The sequence below is a fragment of the Oryctolagus cuniculus genome, chromosome 16 (genome assembly GCF_051225735.1).
Source record: "Oryctolagus cuniculus isolate XC-2025 breed Fujian yellow rabbit chromosome 16, ASM5122573v1, whole genome shotgun sequence".
In the NCBI taxonomy this organism is placed as follows: domain Eukaryota; kingdom Metazoa; phylum Chordata; class Mammalia; order Lagomorpha; family Leporidae; genus Oryctolagus; species Oryctolagus cuniculus.
This window is the reverse complement of record NC_142882.1, coordinates 89,759,410-89,777,127: the sequence shown is the minus strand read 5'-3', so window position 1 is coordinate 89,777,127 and position 17,718 is coordinate 89,759,410. Positions and strand designations below refer to the sequence as shown.

The window sequence follows — 17,718 nt, the reverse complement described above, 5'->3', positions numbered from 1 at the left end:
AGCATGGGTGGGACGGAATGCCATGGCTGATGGAACACGCGGAGTGTGTTTGCCGGGGACCTTACAAACCTCCCAGCTTCATCTGCAAACGTAGACAGCCGGTGTTTGCCGTGTGGTCATGAACTGTTGTCCGGGAGGCAACCATAGCAATGCCTCTTGTGTGTCACAGCCAGGCACGTTGTTGTGTGTGAACAAGATTATTTGCTTTAAAGACGCTGGCGAGAGGCCTCGCGTCCTGGAGAGTGGATTAGACAGAGGGTGGGTTTTTCCTTATTCCTCCTGCTAAGTACAGATGAAACCCTGGACAGCATCTATGGAACAAGTCTCAGAAAACTCTGAGGGAGAGGAGAAGGCCAGCCAGCCCGGGGTCTCAGGGCAGGGCCTGGGGACGTCCACGTCCGGGGCCGTGACACAGCTGGACACGAATTGAAGCCATTCAGAGGATGCTCTCCAACAGTAATGGACTCCGACTGGAAATCGGTCCAGAGAGGCAACAGGCAAACCTTCAATCGCTTGGAAACCAAACACCCCCTTTATGAGTAGCCTGTGGGCCAGGAACATCCTGCACTGAGTGAGAGTGAGCGGGAGACCGGCTAAGGCCCGAGCGGCGGGCACAGCAGGCAGTGCACACAGCGGACAGCGGTCTGCGCTCTGCGGGAATAGGGTGCGCTCTTGCCTCTAGTGGGGAAAGGGGAGGAAACGAACCCCGAGGGTCACAGAAAATAAAAGTGGCGTCGGTGAAGGCAAAGCTGAAACCGTGGAGAAAGTACACGGAAGATCCGGTGCTCTGAGATCGACAGCGCTGGCGAATCTAGAGGCGCACAGGAGCCAGCGTCCCACGCTCCGCAGGTGGCGAGGGCGTCCGCTGCGGCTCCACCCTGATCTCTAGAACCCGAGTGAGACAGACCAGTTCAGCACGAAGCAGGGCTGACAACCCTCTCAGTGGGAAACAGGCACTTCCAATGCCGCTATCACGGAAGTTAAATTAGTTACCAGCAAACTCCCGGCCGGCGCCGCAGCTCCCTAGGCTAATCCTCCGCCTGCGGTGCAGGGACACCGGGTTCTAGTCCTGGTCGGGGCACCGAATTCTGTCCCGGTTGCCCCTCTTCCAGGCCAGCTCTCTGCTGTGGCCCGGGAGTGCAGTGGAGGATGGCCCAAGTGCTTGGGCCCTGCACCCCATGAGAGACCAGGAGGAAGCTCCTGGCTCCTGGCTTCGGATCAGCGCGGTGCGCTGGCTGCGGCGGCCATTGGAGGGTGAACCAACGGCAAAGGAAGACCTTTCTCTCTGTCTCTCTCTCTCACTGTCCACTCTGCCTGTCAAAAAAAAAAAAAAAAATTAGCAAACTCCCCCGAAAAGAGACATCTCCAGGTCTCACTGGCGCGTCCTGACAACACTTCCAGAACTGCTTCCACGGGGTCCCTTCTGGGACAGAAGCAGAGGGCCGTGTCCCAGGTCGTTTGAGAAAGCCACCGTTACCCTGATTCCAAACCCTGACAACAGCGGAAACAGCAGCAGAGTGAGCTCCCTCGTGATGTAGGCACAGAGCTCCGTCAGCAATGCAGACAGATAGACTGGAGCCGTTGCAAAAGGAACCAACCCGTCCCACAGCGGGGTTTGTTCCAGGGATGAAGGCTAGGGTGCCGGAAGAGCCGCCGTGCGGCCCCACAGTGCAGGGTACAGAAGGTAAATCACGTGTTCTTATCCAGCAACGCAGAAAGCAAGAAGGACCCACAACACCCCCGGCCGTTCACGACCAAGAGCTTCCAGCGGCGTGGGCCTGGGGGAATCCCCTCGGCCTCCAACAGAGACCTGAGAATGCCGGAAGTGAAGCCCGGCCCCGGGCTGCAGGTTCCGCAGGGCACACACGAGGCACGGACGTCAGGACTGGGAAGGAAGACTGCAACTTTGCCTTTTGTGCCGATGACCTGATGACGTGATGACGCAGAGAATCCCAAGGAATCTATGCGAGAGAACCCTGGAACGGATACCTGAATTCAGCACGTTTGTGGGATATGAGGTCAGCTCACACGGGTCTGCGGTTTGTACATCCAAGAGACAAACACGTAGACACTGGGACGTAAGGTACGAAGCCAGTCATAACGGCCAAAGCGAAACCCCGAGGGACTTAGGGGTGAGCCTCACAAAGCTTGTCCGGGTCTTGTGTGCTGCCGACCGCACGGCACCGACCGCACGGCACCGACGAGACAGCAGAGGCCGCCTGCCCATGCGGTGGAGACGGCAGCCTGGGTAGGAGCCCAGTTCTGTAGCTGCCGACGGAACCCAGCAAGGCTGCGTGCGGAGTCAGACGGGACGCTGCCCTGGCTTACGTGGGAAAGCGGACGAGCTGAAGTGGCCAGACGGCCTGGGAAAGACCAGGTGGGAGGAGCGCGTTCCCCTGGTTCCCACCCTCGGGAGGGGTTCCCGACAAGCTCATGGATCATGTGAAATGCTTGGATTTCAAAATTCTTTGCACCAGAATAAACTCACTTTTTTTAAAAAATCTAATTTGAGGCAGAGGGCAGGGAGACAGTGAGAGACAGGGAGAGAACCCTCATCAGGTGATTCACTCCCCAAGTGCCCACAATGGCTGCAGCTGAGTTAGGAGCCACAGGCGGAGCCCAGAACTCACTCCCTGGTGGGAGGGAGGCAGGGACCCAGCCGCTCGAGTTGTCACCTGCGGCCTCCGAGGCTGTGTGTTGGCGGGCAGGCTGGAGTCAGGAGCTGGACCAGGCCGTAACCCGGCACCCACCCCACACAAGGCTGTGTGTTGGCGGGCAGGCTGGAGTCAGGAGCTGGACCAGGCCGTAACCCGGCGCCCACCCCACACAAGGCTGGCCTTTGCTTCTACTTGCCACTGTTTGCAGTTGCCCGTATTACACGGCTCCAGCGATCGGGCGTGGGGCCTTGGTGGAAGGAGGCCCGCGATCAGTGGAACACGGGCGAGAACCCAGAGTAGAGCCACACAGAATCCCCCGACGGCGCTGGGCGCCTGCAGGCGGGAGGACGAACCTCAGCCACGGTCCCCCTCGGCCTCTGAAAGGTCCCTGAAAATGGATCGTGGATGTGGATGAGAAGTAGACAGCTTTTAGGAGAAACTCCTCGGGATCCAGGGCTAGGCAGAGTTCTTAGAATCAGAAGTGCAAGGTGTGAAATCGATCCATACGACGTCATCAAAGTTAAAATGGTGTGCTGGGACAGTACCTGTGAAGAGGATGGGGACGGAGCAGGGGAAGACGCGCGCAAGCCACATGTCTGGAAAAGCGTCACGTGGACATTTCCGGAACTCAACACAGCCCTGAAGAAGCCAGCAGTCCCCTTGGGAGCTGTGCTGCGGGCACGGAGGAGCCTCGGGAGCGGAGGGGGCACAGGTGGCGAAAGGCCAGGGACCGGCGCTCAGCACCCTGGGCCGGCAGGGCAGTGCGAGGCGGAGCCGCCGGAGCCATCCCTGCACACCCACGGTGGCCGGGACGAGACAGGAGCCGCACCCCGTGCTGGTGGGTCCCTCACGCAGCTGGTGGCAAGGTGAAATGCTGCAGCGGCTTTTAGAAACCAAGAATGCAAACCGGGCGTGCGTTCCCCGTGTGACTCGGTGACTTCACCCCCGAGAGCCGGACTTCTGTTGGCACAAAAACCTGCACGCAAGTGTTGCTGGCAGCCTTAGTTTCAAGGGCTGCACACTGGGCCGGGTGTGGTCCTGGTGCCGGGCAGTACCGCAAGGGGGCATGAGCAACAGACAAGTGAGCGGTCACCCCCCGAGGTGTACGCGGTGTGATCCCCTGGCAGTTGTGGGTGGGGGATGGAGCAGCGGTCCTGGCTGGTGGGAGGGGGGTGGTGGGAGGGGGGGCGCCCTGGCAGTGCAGGTGCATTCTGTGTCGGGTCTGGTGTGGTTTTCCGGGTGCCACGACTGGAGGAACCGGAGGAGCCGTACGGTGCCTCTGGTTCCTCTGAACGGGTTCTTAGAGCTGACGTGGGTCCAGGTAATCTCAGGATGGGGAGCGTAACAGGTGCCATTGCTGGGGGCGTGGTTGAAACTGACGGGAGTTGAGGCTGGTGAGGGCTGCAGGGAGGGTCCCGTGCCTTCTGCCCACTGTTGCGTTTCCGTGGGCTTCTCTCAACTTAAAAGGGAACACATAAAGGAGAGGAGTCCTTGCCGTCGGGTCTGCCTCGCTGCCGTCTGCACCTGTGCGCTCTGCGAGGCCAGTGGGAGCTGGAAGCCACCAGCCTGCCTTCTGGAAGGGCAGAGGCCCGGGAAGCACCGGCGCTGGGCGAGGGGGTCGGGGAGTGTGGAGGATGAGCAGCGCTTAAGTGGGCATTGATGAAGCAGGTGCAGGGTGTTGGGCTTGGAGAAACGGCAGGTGCCGAGGCCTGCGACAGGTGCTCTGAGGGCACAGTGCTGGCCAGCGGTCTGCAGAGGGGCTGGGAGCTGGGCCTGACGCAGGACAGGGCTAGGGTGTTGGCGGCAGGCCCCGGGAGGTGGAAGGTGGTGGTGTGGCCTCTGTCTTTGGTGACAGCTCAGACCAGTGTTGTCCCAGTCACTGCTGCTGGACAGATGGCTCCGCTTAGAGTTTCTCAACTTCACGGTGATGTGAAAGAAAGCCTGGTGCGCTCGGGGAAGCTGAACTTTGACCTTTGAAAGTTGACCTTTGCCCGTGGGATCCTCCCACGATGATGCTGGGCAGTGACAGAAGGCCTGGGAGCTCGGGGGCACGCGGCTGACGTGCTGCTTGGGGCAGGCTAAGGGTGTTGGGTGGGTTTCCGACATAGGATATTTTCAGCGTGGGATGAGGTGGTTGGACATAGCCCCACCCTCGGTGGGGAGGGTCTGTAAGCGGAGCCACGGTGGGAACAACCGTGTGGGTTCCAAGCAGGTGGGTGGAAGGCCAGGCCTTTGTGCCAGTGTCCAGTGGCCTGTGTGGCACAGATCTGGGCTCTTTCCGATCCTGCTCCTGTGGTTGCTGTCATCTGCGTTGAGGTTGGACATCCCACTCCTTGTTGTGTGCGGGTAGCATGCCTCCATCCACAGGAAACCCTCTTGTGCCTAGCCGCTGCGAGCTCTGGCGTGTCCCTCACCTCGCTCGGCAGCATGGGTGTAGAAGGGAAACAGCCGGGGGGGGGCTGTCGTTCCGTGCTGCTGCTGCTCTAAGACAGATGCAGAGGTCAGCGCCCAGTGGAGCGGAGACAGCTGGGCTATACCCAGGGCTGTGTGAGAGGGTCCGCTGGGTGGACAGTTACCAGGGGACTTCTTGCCCAGCTGGCCAAACCGGATTCCAGCTCTGGGCAGGGCAAGGACTTAGCCAAGAGGCCAGGAGAGGAGTTTGTGGCAACTAAGCAAGATTCTCGCCAGGACCGAGCTCACCGAGGACAGCTGTGTTCAGCCAGGGTCGGATGTGGCAGGGGGCTTCAAGGGGGCTGGCCAGGCGTGGTCAGGGAGTCCTTGTCCCAGGACAGGGGACGGGCCCGGTGTGCGGTGTGCCCCGGGGACACTGAGTGCAGCCTTCGCCTCCGCCCAGGCTTTGTGTGTTCCTGTGTCTGTCTCGGGCCCTCTGGGTGCTGAATTTAGCCACAGACCCTGGAGCGTGCCCCTGCCACCGCTTCCTGCACCCGCCCTCCCCACAAGTAAGCAATGCGCCGTAAACAGCCCAACAGTCAACAAGAGGCAAACCGGGTCCCTGGACTTATTAATAGCTGGGTGAGTTACGGGCGCCTTTCCTGAGCCTGTGAGGGGGCGATGCCGAGGCCCGGGCCTGTCGAAGCCTGCTGCGGCACTGAGCGGCCGAGCGCACGCTGCCAGCCCGGGGTCCGCAGAGCCCGCGGCGTTCACACCGCGCCGTTGGGCAGGGGCCACGAAGCCGCCCCCGCTGCAGCCCGCGGCTTCTCTGTCGCCCACAACAGTAGGCGCTCACCCCCCAGCCTCCTCCCCTTTCTCTCTGCTTATCAGCTCACTAGGAACAGAGCCTGGAGTCACTACACAGATCCTTCTGCCCTTTGACGTCTAAATATTTGGCACGCTTTCCAGCATCCGGCATCTGGTCACAAGTCCTATTGCAACAGCGAGTTGCTCTCAAACTCGGCTGCAGGGGGCCTGGAAGCACGCGTGGTGCGGTGGCCCGGCCGCCACTCCTGACGGCCGTCCATCTCTCCATCTGGTCAGACGCCCCCGGCGCTGACTCCTCCTAACAGGTGACCCCAGGCAGGGCCCCGCCCCTCTGCGCCTTCCTGGCATCCTCTCCGTGACGGATGTGTGATTCCCTGCAGCCCTAGGGCTTGCGAGGATTGAAGGAGAACGGGTTCCTGGGATCCCGGCCTGGGCCACCGGGACATTCAGCGAGCCGTGTTCATGAAACCAGAATGTGAGCCGCAGCACCGCGGGGGGAAGCCGGTGGTGGATGCGACTCCAGTCAGGAGCCTGGAGTGGCTCCGGCCATCTGAGTGGTGCAGACTGGGTAACTTGTACTGAGCAGAACTGGACCTGGCCCCTGGTTCTGGAGGCTGGGGAGTCAGACTGAGGGGCTGCGTCACGTGGGAACCTCTTGCCATATCTTCTGTGGTGGAGGCATCACGTGGGCAAGTGGGACAGAGGGTCAGACAGAGAGGGACAGAGGGACAGACAGAGAGGGACAGAGGGACAGACAGAGAGGGACAGAGGGACAGACAGAGAGGGACAGAGGGACAGACAGGGACAGAGGGACAGGGACAGACAGAGAGGGACAGAGGGACAGACAGAGAGGGACAGAGGGACAGACAGAGGGACAGAGGCCGAGCCCCCGTATAACAACCCCCTCCCACGGCGACAGCACTGCCTACTTCTGGTGCACGACAGAATGGATTTCCCACGCGTGGGCTTCGGGGCCGCGTTCAGACCTCAGTGGAGCGTGGGGTGGGGGGAGGGAGTCACTCCACGCGCATGTGGTCTGGCTCTGGTGGGTCTGAACCAGGAGGGCTGTGCCCCGTGCCTTACCCACTCCGGGAATGTGGTGGACAGACATTAACTTGTGTAATTGATGCTTAAATAGGAACTCAAACACTGTTGAGTTCTGCCAAGAGGCTGTTGTAATTCAGTTAATTAGTTATATTTATTTATTTGAAAGGCAGACAAATAGAGATGGAGATCTCTGGCCACTATTCACTCCCCAAATACCCACAACAGCTGGGCCTGAGCCAGGCCAAAGCCAGGAGCCTGGACTCCAGTCTGAGTCTTTCACATGGGTGGCAGGAACCCAAGTATGGGAGCCATTAGCTGTCGCCTTCAGGGTGCGCATTAGCAGGAGGCTGGGATTGGGAGCAGGGAGAGGACTCGAACCCAGGACCGTGACACAGGATGCTGGAGTTCCGAGCTTTGACCACTGCCCAGCGCCCGACCTGGGAGTCGCAATCAACTAGACGCTGTGACAGTGCGAGGATCAGGGACAGGGACGGGCCTGGCCGGGGTGGACCAGCCGCAGGCACCATGAGGACAGCAGGGCCGTCCCACCCACCCAGGCCCCTCGTGCAGGGGCCTGGAATGCAGCCCTCAGGGTGGCCCGTGTGTGAGTCAGCTTCACTGACTTCGGGGAGGTTGGTGAGAAGCGGGAGTGAAAGCTGAGTGTGGTGCTGGTGCCCTCGGGTTTGAAATCCTTGCATAGCTGCTCCATGATGCGCGTTTTCCTGGTACCTGAGGCGGCTGACTGCAGAGAACCGAAGAGGTCATCAGCTACGGCGTGGGAGGTTCCAGGGCACGGCGCCTGCACCAGCTCTGGCGAGGACCCGGCAGGAGAGGGGAGCAGCTGGGGCTCAGGGCTCAGGGGCAAGACAGGCAGGGGGGTGCTGGCCCCCCGCCCCCGCATGCCCCTGGTCACCCCAGGACCTCCCTCCGCGCCCCACCTCCCAAGGGTCCCTCGGCCTCCCTGTTTTGCCACCTTGGCTGGGGCCCAGCTCCCAACACCGGAGCCCTGGGCGGGGGGGGGGGGGGTTGGCCATGTGTGGCCGCTTCGCAGACGTGGCCGCGTGGCCCTCAGACGTGAGCCTCAGAGGGGCCGCCGGGCCGCCGAACCCCAACCTGCTTGGGAGGAGAGAAGGAAGTAGAGGGAGGTCTGAGCCGGAGACAGCCCCGGGGATACTCTTAAATAGAGGAGAAAACAAAACCCACAGCCTCACTGGAAACCTCCCGTTCCTGATGCCCCCGGCTTGAAGACGGTGTTTGTGGCTGAGCTGAGCGCAGTGAGAGGAGGCGCGCCCAGGGCGGTCTAGAACATTCCGTGACCTTGAGCACCCACAAGTGGTGTGAGGTGGGGGAGCTGGACTCCCGTGACAATGGGGGGCAGTTCCTGTGTGTCGCTCAGGAGGACGTCTCTTGTGTTTGCGACTTGCGGTGCCTGCTCAGCGTTCTGGAGAGCAGGGTGGGCCTCTGGGGGCCTGCTCCCGGGCACAGGGTCTCCTCGCTGCCCCCCCCCCCAGCCCAGGCACAGGGTCTCCTCACTGCCCCCCCCCCATCCGGGCACAGGGTCTCCTCACTGTGCCCCCGCCCAGGCACAGGGTCTCCTCACTGTGCCCCCGCCCAGGCACAGGGTCTCCTCACTGTGCCCCACCCCCCACCTGGGCACAGGGTCTTTTCACTGTGCCCCCGCCCAGGCACAGGGTCTCCTCGCTGCCCCCGCCCCCAGGCACAGGGTCTCCTCACTGCCCCCCCCCAGCCCAGGCACAGGATCTCCTCACTGTGCCCCCGCCCAGGCACAGGGTCTCCTCGCTGCCCCCGCCCCCAGGCACAGGGTCTCCTCACTGCCCCCCCCCAGCCCAGGCACAGGGTCTCCTCACTGTGCCCCCGCCCAGGCACAGGGTCTCCTCACTGTGCCCCACCCCCCACCTGGGCACAGGGTCTTTTCACTGTGCCCCCGCCCAGGCACAGGGTCTCCTCGCTGCCCCCGCCCCCAGGCACAGGGTCTCCTCACTGCCCCCCCCCAGCCCAGGCACAGGGTCTCCTCACTGTGCCCCCGCCCAGGCACAGGGTCTCCTCGCTGCCCCCGCCCCCAGGCACAGGGTCTCCTCACTGCCCCCCCCCAGCCCAGGCACAGGGTCTCCTCACTGTGCCCCCGCCCAGGCACAGGGTCTCCTCACTGCCCTTCCTCCCCCCAGGCACAGGGTCTCCTCGCTGCCCCCCCCCCCCCAGCCCAGGCACAGGGTCTCCTCACTGTAGCCCCCGCCCAGGCACAGGGTCTCCTCACTGTGCCCCCCCCCGCCCGGGCACAGGGTCTCCTCACTGTAGCCCCCGCCCAGGCACAGGGTCTCCTCACTGTGCCCCCCCCCGCCCAGGCACAGGGTCTCCTCACTGCCACCCCCCCCCCGGCACAGGATCTCCTCGCTGCCCCCCCCGGCACAGGGTCTCCTCGCCGTGGCCCTGCATCCGAGGCTTTGTGCAGACCCAGGGAGGCACTGTGTCCCGGCTGCCTGCTCCGGAGGCTGGTGGGGGAGGAGAACAGCCAGCTCTGGGGCAGCGAGGGGCTTGCTGGGGGCTTGGGTGTCACAGGGCAGACGTGGAGGGAAGGTGAAAGGGGCCTCCAGGAGTACCTGACTGAGACGTGGGACAAAGCCACGAGAGTCTTCAGGCGGTGAGTGAGATTGCCCTCTGCAAGCTGACGAGTCAGAAAATCCTGCTGTCTTCTTCCCTGCACCCGAACCCTCTTTCTCTGTCCTCAGCGACCTTGAGTGGGACTGTTGGCAGCATGGTCAGCGTATGTCCCGCGTGTGAACCTGCGGCGTGTGCGGGGGCCCGGATGACCATGCAGTGCTCTGACCCTGGAGAGCACCCGTGCCTGTGTTTGCCCTCAGGGGCACCTGCCTGTGTCCAGGCAGGTGGGGCCGGGCAGACCTGCACACGTCCTTGCGTTCCGTGCATGCAAAAGAACCCCCAGTGGCAAACGGCCATGGATCAGTGAATGCCACAGCCTCCCCTGGCCCCACACCACGCAGAGGGAACCTTGGCTGGTGCCAAACGTACTTAAGAGTGAACATCGGGGCAGGTGCCTGGGGTGGGGCGGGTGGCGCGGGCTTGTGGATACGAGGAGCCGTTGGCGTGAGACCGTGAGTTCCCTTGCATGGAATGAAGTTGAGAAACTCGGGGCCGGCGTGCTGGGCACACGCCCCGTCCAGAGTCCGCAGGCCTGGTAGGCTCCTCGCCAGAGTGCAGGAATTCTGAGCGCGCCAGATGCGTGCTCTTGCTTGCTGGCTGTTGGCTTCGAGGCTGTGGTATTTCTCCATCGTCTCCTTCCATCCCCACCGCCCCCTGGACGGCCTTTGACCCTCAGTGAGCAGAAGCGACTCTGATGAGCACGGGAGTTTTGCCATTGCCACTGTGTTCAGCACCCTGGGTGGGGTGGCGGAGGGCGAGTGGGCTCAGGCCCCACCTGCCGGTCCCGCCTGTAGCTCTGTGGTCTTGCAGAAAGAAGCATCTTTGAAACGTACACGGAATAAGAGTGTGGACTCCATGTGGTGTCGCACAGTCTCGTAGTGTTGGGTCTGAGGTGATCCTGTAGCAAAAACGTGTCTTCAGGTTTAGGTTTTTAATTCAAGATGTGTCGTCTCGTCGAAGCATTAACTGGGTCGGCCCTGGGTCTGGCGCAGAGCTCAGTCCACAGCGACCTGGGGCAGGTGTGGCATCCGAGCCCATAGCAGCCCTGGACACAGCTCAGGCCGGAGCTTGTCCGCTCCTCGAAGCTCTGAGCAGGTAGTGTACCTCCTGGGGTGGGGGTGGGGGTGGGAGAGCGTGGGCGGGGTGGCAAGGGGCAGAGCGTGACACCTGTCAGGGTGCCTCCCTGGAAGCTCTCTCCTCCTGCTGCTGGCCTCACTCACGTCCCCTGGGGCCCTGTCCCCTGCATCAGGGACAGAAGCTCCCAGGAATGTGCCCTTGGGCCAGCGCTCCCAGGCACACCTGAGGATGCTGGAGCCTGAGTGGCCAGTAGGGCCGGCTGGGCTGGGTCCCTGAGAAGCCTGTAGCCATCAGTACGCATCTGGCCTCGCCTCACTCGTTCTGGCTGGGTCCTGCCTGTCAGAGCCTTTGGGGGTGTTAGCAAGAGTCATTGGTGCCCTCCCACCCCAGGTGAGGCTGGCTTCTCCCCGAGGCGAGCGCTGGCCGCGCCCTCCTGGCTAGGTGCAGGAGCTGCCTGCCTCTGATGCAGCGTGTGAAGCTGTCCCTCGGTGTCCGTGGCTGCTCAGGCCCCCTAGGCCCTCCGGGGACTGGAGGGAGCCAGTCGGTGTGAAGCCTGGGTCAGCCACCATCGCGCCGTGTCTCCCCAAGCATCTCCTGCCCTTGGTGGTTGAGACGCAGAGCCCGGCACAGGAGGGGGTCGCACAGGTGTGCACTTGCTCTGTGCCTGGAGCCGGGCGTCCGTGTGCTCTCACACACGTGAGTGGAGAAAGAAAACGAGTGAGCTTACGGAAAACTGCCGTCAGGTAACCACCGGTCTCCTCCTTTAGAAACAGGAAGGGCCTGTGGGTCTCGTGGGGGCCGCCCTGGGCGGCTCCCCTGGCAGGGGTCCGTGGGACCAGCTTGGGGCTTGCTGTTTCCTGGGGAGCCTGAAGCCCAAGTCCAGTCCAGGGCTTGGCACTGGCGTTGGTTCTCACTCTGCTCTGCAGAAGCGTGAGTGGCCGTCCCGCGTGGGGCCTCCCCTGGGTGCTGGCGGGCAGGTGACTCTCAGAGGCCGAGAAAGCTGCCGGAGCAGCTCCGGGGACCACACTGTGCTGTGCCTGGTCCCCAGGGGCCATCCTAAGACCCCTCCTCACCCAGCTTCGCTGGGACAGAGCCTGTTGCTGAAGGCAGGACTTGCAAGTGGTCCCGAGGCTTCCTCCCACGCCGTGGCCAGCACATGTGTCGATGCACACACGAAGCATCCGGCTTCCTGTCCTGCGTGCCGTAGCAAGCCCTGGGAAGTACCCAGCGCATGCCCGCTGTGTGGGATGTGCTCACGGCTGGGGGTGCTAGAGGGGATGGAGCACGGGCCCCAAAGACCCGCAAGGCTGCAGGCAGCAGGGTGGGCTGGCTGAAAGCGTTGGGTGAGACAGGCCAGACCCTGGTTAGGGAGGGAGCCCTTCCTGTGTTGTGCTCCATCGCTCACAGCCCCGGATGTCCGCGTCTTCCCGCATCTTCCTGCAGAAGCTTCCGCCCCACTCCCTGCTCCCCTCCCCCTTCCTGTCTTCCCTCCCAGGCAAGCTCCACGTGTTGTCAGTGCCCCACATAGTCAGTGCCCCACAGTTGAGCAGCTGGCCCTGCTTCCGGGGTCCCTGCTGCAGCCAAGCTGCCCGGTGCCTGGGGATGGGGCTGGCATCCGGCCCAGCTCCCTGATGTCAGCACACCTGCCCCTCTCATCTCATAGCGGGGTTGACGCCCGGGCTCCTTGTGAGCTTTGGGTCCGGGCCCAGCAGCACCCAGCACAGATGAGGTTCTGGACTGAAGTCTGTTTGCCAGTGAGTGAGCGTAAGGGGAGAGGTGGTCTTTCTGTGTCTTTGTACTCCAGGAACTCCAGCAGCTGCCTTGCCGAGGGCCTGGGAGATGTGGGAGGACAGAGGGATGGGCGACCTGCACAGGTGCCCACGCTCCTGAGGCCAGGGCGGTCCTGCCCGGCTGCGGGGCTGTCGTCTCCAGAGCATCTGACCGGTGTCCGGCTGCAGGGTGGCGGTGGGTTGGTGGTGGTCTCGGCTAGTGCAGAGCCAGCATGGGGGTGTCCCTGTCCTGTTCTCTCCCCAGGAGACAGATCCTGGTGGGGGTAGGGGGGCTTGGCTGAGTTTCAGGGAAGGAAATGTAGAATTTGTCCTCACCAGTAGGTAGCTGTGCCGGGGGCACGACCTTGGTGTCACTGTGGTCCCTGGGGCTGCGCGAGCAGAGAACAGAGGCGGGAGGAAGGGTCTCGGGGTGTGTGCCTCTCCCTGCGCCCCACAAAGCCCATGGCATGGCAGAGGGAACGGGACCCAGCCCCGGAGCACCGTCCCCACTGGCTGCCCCCACCGCTCTTCTCGGTGCAGGGCCCCGGGAAAGGCTGTCCATCTGCCTCCGAGAGCCTGTCCACCTGTGGCCTGGCACACACCTGAGCAACCTGAGGAAGTGCCCGCTCTGACCGTGGGAGGAGGCTCCCGGGGGTCTCCGGGGCCTTAGCCGGCGGGGCCGGGTGGGCTGCAGTGCTCTGGAAGCCGCGTCTGCAGTGTCCTCCGGAGGAGCCGCCCTGGGGACACCAGGGACCGAGTCCTCTTCCAGGCAGTGCTGGAGTCTGAAGGGTGGGTGACTCCAGACCCACACGTCCCTTGTGTGCCGCCCCTCGAGGGGTGCCTGAATCAGACACCGTCGCTGTGCCGGCTCTGGACGTGTGACAGGCAATCTGGGGCCTCAGAACACGGCGCTTCCTTCTGCTTGGCTGGAGGACATGGCACCTCGAGCCCTGCGCCACGGCGGGGCCTGTGCCACGGCCTCCCCGGCCGCAGAGCACAAGTACTGCCTTCAGCCCCGCGGGAGGCCCGGCTGCTAACCAGGCGGAGGCTGGCAGGGGCTGAGAGACCCGCTGTGCCAGCAGGGCCTGCCAGGAAGCCACAGCCCGGTGCAGCCGGGGAAGGAGGTCTGTAGGGCTGGACAGCGCAGGGACGGGCTGGGATCCACTGTTAGAGGGTCCCTGGGCTCCTCCTGGGACTGAGGGCAGAGCTGAGGGCAGGCCCTGGGCTCCTCCTGGGTGCTCAGGGCAGGCCTGGGATGCCCTGCTGCAGTTAGTAGCCAGACCAGGGCAGAAATGAAGGGTCCCACTAGGAAAGGGGTTGGGGTGTACACTCTGGGGTGGGGGCAACGTGCTGACCAGGGCTGTCCTCCGTGTGAGACGCCCCGGGCTTCCACTTCTCTGGCTGTATATGGCTGCTAGAAGTTTCTCTCCATTGTGAGTGTCCGCGGGCACCGTGGCTGCCTGTGGAGGGCCGGGTTGGGGCGTGCTGCCTGTCCCTGGGGAGGAGTGGGGCTGCGGTGGTGTTCAGCAGGGAGATGTGGGGGTAGGGAGGAGGGAGAGGGCAGAGAAGTGAGAAGGAAGCAGCCGGCAGTGGGAGCGAGGCGGGGCCGTGTCTGGAGGCACTGGCTGGGCAGGCTGCCCGCGGCAGCCCCACAGTCCCGGGATTCTTTCGCCGCTGCCTGCCGCTGAATGGGCCTCTTTGGAGGTGGCGCCCCGCCTCCCGCCGGACACAGAGCCCCGCCCGGGTGGGTGGGGGAGGCCTGGGGACTGGGACCTGACTCCCCCGGGACAGGCAGGAACACAGAGCCCAGCCCAGCCCGGGTGGGTGGGGAAGGCCGCGGGGACCCGGGGCTCCGCGCACCACACTGGGCTGCCTAGGACAGAAGCGCAGAGCGGCTTGCAGGCGGCCCACGTCCTTCCGGGCCCTGCCATGGATTGACCGGGCCCCAGGTGTCCAGGTAAGCAGGACACTGGGACCTGGGGCTCCTTCCCGCCCAGCGGTAAGCTGGGACTGTGCTCCGAAGGCCTCAGCCAGCCTCCTTTCTGAAACCTGATCCTTGCCCTGTGGGTGGGTGGGTGGTGGGTGGTGGGCTTGGTGTAGTGGGATGCGGAGGTCTAGGGGCAGGAAGTGGGGGCGGGGCTGAGTGCCTGCAGTCTTTGTGATTTGGATGCAGTTCTGAGTCCCCTAGGCTTGGGGACAAAAGGCCCCAGCCCTTGAGCCTGGAGGGCTTCTCCCTCCGGGCAAGTCTCCCTTTGTCCTTGCTTGCCCGCGGGTCACTTGGGAACAAAAGCCTGGTTTACAGATGCACAGCTCTGCCGGGGCTGCTTCCCCCAGCACATTCCTCTGCCGTGGCCTGCTGGGGGCCAGCCTGCTGCGTTCCAGGCTGCGTCTGTCCTGCCCGGCACAGGGAGTCCCTGGAGAAGCCCCGGGAGCAGGCGCTGGGTGCTCACTACCCCTCGCCGCTGTGCCTCTGCTTGGAGCGGTCCGAGGAGTTTCCCAGCGAGTCCATGGCTCCCAGACAGAACGCGTTCCCTGGCACGGCCCAGCTGTGTCAGCAGAGCTCCCCGCCCTCCATGGGCGGCTGGGGCTGCCCCCCCCCCGCCCCCTACAACAAGGCCTTGCCAGGCTCTGGGGAGCCTGGGGCGTGTGGCCTCGCCACCGTGGGCTCTGCGATCGTGCCTGCCCGCGGCTGAGTCAGTGCTGCGCGGCGTCAGCCGGAGGGAGGGGACCCCAGACTCCACCGTGGCCCCAAGGCCAGTGTGGGAGTCCCGAGTGTCACCCTGGCAGCGACTGAGACAGTGTCTTCAAGGTTTCCTGTGCGTTCAGCGCAGTAATTTTCCGTAAATTCCATTGGAATGTCGGTGTCTCAGAAGTTGTGTGGTTGGGATGGAGAGAGCTTTGCTAACGCAGAGGTGAGGTGAGAGCTGGAGGGCTCTGTGGGTCCTCGGCCTGCAGGCCTGGAGCCCGTGGCTGCCGGGGGCCTTGGGAGCAGAGCCCCATTCCTGGGAGGGAGGGGCTTGCGAGGCGGCAGGTGTCTTCCCTGGCGCAAACCTGTGTGACAAGTTCCTGGTCTGTGCAGGGCGGAGGGGCTGGCTGTTGCAGGACCTGCAGGATTTGGGGGGGGGGGGTCCTGTTGGCTTCCTCTGAGCAGGCGTCCCTTCCACGCCTTCCACGTGGACGCGTTGGTGTGAAGACTGAGCCAGGCGTGTGGGGTGCACAGTAGGCCCTCAGCCAAAGGCAGCCTTTATTCTGGGTTCTGCCATGATCCTCGTTACAAGGAACGGGGGTCTCTGCGATGTGGGCAGGACGTTAGGGCAACCATGTGAAAGTGCTCTGGGAGCAAGAGGAGTGCTGTTCTCCGTGGAGTGGGGATTGCTGGTCGGGGCTGCTGGCCCCCACCCCGGCTTGCCCCCCTCCTCCCCATCTCACCGCCGCATGAAAGCTACCTGCATCCACAGGTGGGGAGCTGGCAGCTGTGCTGGGGTCGGCATGGGGAGGAGAGGCGGCGTGGCCCATGGACGCTGCTCCGACAGTCCCCAGAGGGCAGGCCCTGGCCAGCTCTGATCTGTGAACTCCTGGGGACGCCTCGGCCACCCTGTGCCCAGGAGAGGCTGTGTCTTAATGGTGACGGGATCACTGTTCCCAGGAAGAGCCGGGTCTCTGTCTGTCCAACCGCCCACTGTGGATTTGCCAGGAAATCACCTAAGAGCAGGGAGCCAGCTCCTGTCTGTACTCCCCCCCCCCGCCCCCCAGCAAGGAGACCTGTGCCTCCTTCAGGTAGAGGAGGGAGGGGCTGGGTCAGCCAGGGCAGCTGTGGCTTCCAGGGGCCCCTGGTGAGGTCCGGGGCTCCCTTACAGCACTGAGGGGCAGGGGACAGGAGGGGCCCGGCTCCAGGTAAGATCTGCTCCTGGAAGATGTGGCTGTTGGACCCCCGTGCGTGGTGGCGGCGTGGGCTCTGAGGAGCACACAGTTGCCCGTGGTCCCTGGGTTCTGCCATCAGCGCCATCCGTGTGGCTCCCACGCCGTGTCTGGAGCGTCCTGTGATGGTGAGGGAAACCTGAGTGGTGGAGTCGCTGGGAGGACTCTCTGAGTCCGCTGAGACACTTAGAGAGCTGTGCGTGAGTGGAGAGGAAGCCCGAGTGCTCCCGGCTACTTCACCCCCGTACGTCGGCGGCAGGCTGTATGCTCCTAGGACGCGGTCCGTTGATTCAGACTGATGCAGGTCCCGTTTGTGAGAACCGACTGTGAAGCCAGAACATTCTGTGAACACGGCTGGCGTACAGGTGGCTGGATCGACAGGTGGCAGGTGAAGGAGCCACCCGACCCCACGTGGTTGGGCCATTGGCCAGAGTCAGCAGGGGCAAGAGGAGACCCCACAAAGACGGGGTGGTTTCCCCTCGGGAGAAGGTCACGGGTGGCGACCGCGGTGGCCGCCAGGTACTGACGGAGCCAGGACGCAGTGTCGGGTGCGCGTCCGAGCAGGGACAGGTGCTCCGTTTTCTGTGTGTGTCTGGCCTTCCTGGGTGGGGGTCTCCATCACTTCCAGCTGGAGGTACGCAGAGGCCGCGTTTCTGGGGCCTCTCAGTGGCCACTGCCAGGCACTGGCGCGCCCTGCGCAGTCGGGGCGGCGCTTCGCCGCGGTGAGTGTAGAAATTCCACTCCAACCCTGCCCGCTCGTGAAGTGCATTGACGAGGCTGTGGGCGCCACCGGCAGAAGTGACCGTGACTCTCCCCACGCAGAGGACGGCCTTCCTCTTCCTGGCCCTGGCGTTCCTCCGCTCGCACCTTCCGGACCTCACCTCCAGCCACTCCTGCAGGGAGGGTTTGCAGGCACCAGCTCTCTTCCTTCTCCTTCCCGGAGCTGTGTGGGCTGCCCCCTCCTTCCCGCCGGAGCCCCTCTGCAATCTGGGCCACTCCCCTCCTTTCTGGCCTCTGGCTCCCGGTCTCTTCCCACCCATCACACCTGGGCTGTCGGAGCAGCGCAGGGTGGGTGGTGAGAGGCACTCAGGTTTCAGAAATGGGGCCCTGCACCAGCCAGGCACCTGGACGGGGGAGGCGGGGCCACAGGAGGCCTCCCCCACCCAGCCCTGCACCAGCCACTGGCCGCGTGGACCGCTCCACACCCGCCACGCCGCCGGGAGCCCTCAGCAGGGGACTCCTCCCAGCTGGTCCTTGCCTGCACTGCCTCACCTGTGGCCCGTGCTGGGCAGTGCGGGGACGGTGGCCAGGCTGCTGTGCACGGCTGCAGGGCTGGTGCCCCGGGAGGGAGC

The 17,718-nt window shown here is 63.9% G+C and overlaps 1 protein-coding gene and 1 long non-coding RNA gene across 10 annotated transcripts in view; one reads left to right on the top strand and one right to left on the bottom strand.

Moving 5' to 3' along the window:
• TNS3 (tensin 3) overlaps positions 1-17,718 on the top strand; it is a 190,124-nt gene that overhangs the window by 137,834 nt on the left and 34,572 nt on the right. The window lies entirely within an intron of this gene.
• LOC138845819 (uncharacterized) lies at positions 7,056-11,251 on the bottom strand. The gene is made up of 2 exons (XR_011382997.2): positions 9,542-11,251; positions 7,056-7,665 (listed from the first exon to the last, which is right to left on the bottom strand). It is a non-coding gene; the product is annotated as an uncharacterized LOC138845819 (long non-coding RNA).